Source organism: Ranitomeya variabilis, chromosome 3 (genome assembly GCF_051348905.1).
Source record: "Ranitomeya variabilis isolate aRanVar5 chromosome 3, aRanVar5.hap1, whole genome shotgun sequence".
Lineage (NCBI taxonomy): Eukaryota > Metazoa > Chordata > Amphibia > Anura > Dendrobatidae > Ranitomeya > Ranitomeya variabilis.
In genome coordinates this window covers 158,685,647-158,687,645 of record NC_135234.1, presented here as the reverse complement: position 1 = coordinate 158,687,645, position 1,999 = coordinate 158,685,647, and the positions used below count along the sequence as shown (strand labels likewise).

At 39.7% G+C, this 1,999-nt stretch overlaps 1 long non-coding RNA gene across 1 annotated transcript; it reads left to right on the top strand.

Moving 5' to 3' along the window:
* Nucleotides 1-484: 484 nt before the first annotated feature.
* Nucleotides 485-921, top strand: LOC143818029 (uncharacterized). Its single transcript, XR_013224272.1, has 3 exons — nucleotides 485-564; nucleotides 670-730; nucleotides 816-921. It is a non-coding gene; the product is annotated as an uncharacterized LOC143818029 (long non-coding RNA).
* Nucleotides 922-1,999: the final 1,078 nt, after the last annotated feature.

The window sequence follows — 1,999 nt, the reverse complement described above, 5'->3', positions numbered from 1 at the left end:
TGTGACGTCACAACAGCTCCGCCCCCTAGTCACCACCGCGTCCTCAGCGTTGCTTCCGGCCGCGGCACACGAGGCGCTGGTGCTCTCCCGCCCACCCGCGCTCCCGCTAGGACGCGCCTCTGCAGGAAACCCCTGACATCACCCTGCACCACCAACTGCCGGACGCTATCAGCGCTACAAACTACATACACAAGCGCTGACCCCAGCAAGCAATGGGTGAGTGAACGGACATTTAATTCCTCTGATTGCGCTAGTTCTCTCAAGTTCGAGGACAGCTTGTTCACATCAGGCTAGGTCGCCTGTATTACCACTCTATTCCCTTCTTCATTAGTACCAGTTTCATCTCACTACGGCAAGAAAGCACTACGGGTGCAGCCGCACTGCACACAAGCAGTGAGTAGTTCTAATCGATACTAATGTTAGGTTTAGGTTGTATATTTATGTTCCATAATACGCAACATACTATCTCTCCACAGAAACATTTCTAAAACCTGTGGAAGGATTAATATCAGTATCTACATAGGAATACCCCACAGCATAGCATATAACAGCTTCACTTAATAAGTAAGTGTCCACATGTAATATCCCCTACCGTCTATTTGCACTATTGTATTTACATCTACATCATTGATTTTATGATATCCCCTTCTTGTAATGTACTACCACTAGGTTCTACCCCTCTTCCAAAGGAACAAGTGGCTTGTATACTCAATAACTGATTCCTTATCAAGTAAGTCATAGTACTTTTGCTCTTTTCCTGGGTAGCGCAGTGGTACAAACTATCTTTTTACTTCTTGGTTATTCTTTTTTAACAGGGTTGGCACAGAACCTGTTGTAACCACTCGCAGCTCCCACAGCACCTGACTCTACCCTTTCAGGTGAATAGGCGCCAGTGTACAAATCTATATTTATCCCCTTTTTTTGGTGTTATAAAGTATTCTAATTTACTGAGATAATGACTTTTGTGTTTTCATTGGCTATAAGCCATAATCATCAACATTAACAGAAATAAACACTTGAAATAGATCACTCTGTTTGTAATGACTCTACATAATATAGAGTTTCACTTTCTGTATTGAATAACTGAAATAAATTAGCTTATTGATGATCATATTCTAATTTTGTGAGAAGCACCTGTATCTCTAGTTAGCAGGAAACAGATGACTTGTTTTCTTGTGTCCTTTTAAACAGGAAACTAGTAATAGTGGTCTAATGGTACTCCCATATTAGATCACTATTACCAGTGATATGTGAATACATGCAGAGTAGATGTTGATTTCTCCTGTTATCTAAGATCTCTGGAGTACCAAGAAACAAAAAACCTGCCTTGTTTGGCATATTAACTGATGATTTTTTAATTTTTTTTTCTAACTTTATTACTTACATTTATCAGATCATTGCTTTCGAACAGACTACTACCTCAATCCATTTGCTCCTAATGCAGCCAAGTCATTGATTTTACCCATTATTTAATGAGAAATAATACTGCAATTTTGAAGATTGGTTGCTCAGTTACGGCATCAGTTGTACAAGTTAATGGTATTCAGCTATGTTAATATCTAATAAAGAAAATGTTAATGAGAGCTGCAGGGCTCTGATCCTCAGGAACTCATACTGTCAATGCACAGGGAAGGGCTGATGGAGGTCTAGGCTTTTAGCTATCCTTCATACAATCCAAAATCCTATCTTAACTAATTGTGTCTCTAGGAGAATAGCCTTTCTGATTTGGGTTAATTACCGTTCCAGCTGTGCTTGAATTCTGTATTATTATTTGTTAAGGATTGTCTTGGCTTGCAAAGCCGATAAGTTAACCCTATGACATTAGCCATTAGTTTGAAATAGCTGTTACTTTTAAATCACTGGGTACTAGTCTCCTGTGAAGGAAAATGTTGCCTACTGGCATCTAAGAGTAAATGTATCATATTTAACGTGTAAATCAGAACAGACATTATATTACTCCAGGTAGGGTGCAATAAAAAGTTGGCTGGAACCCAAGGAG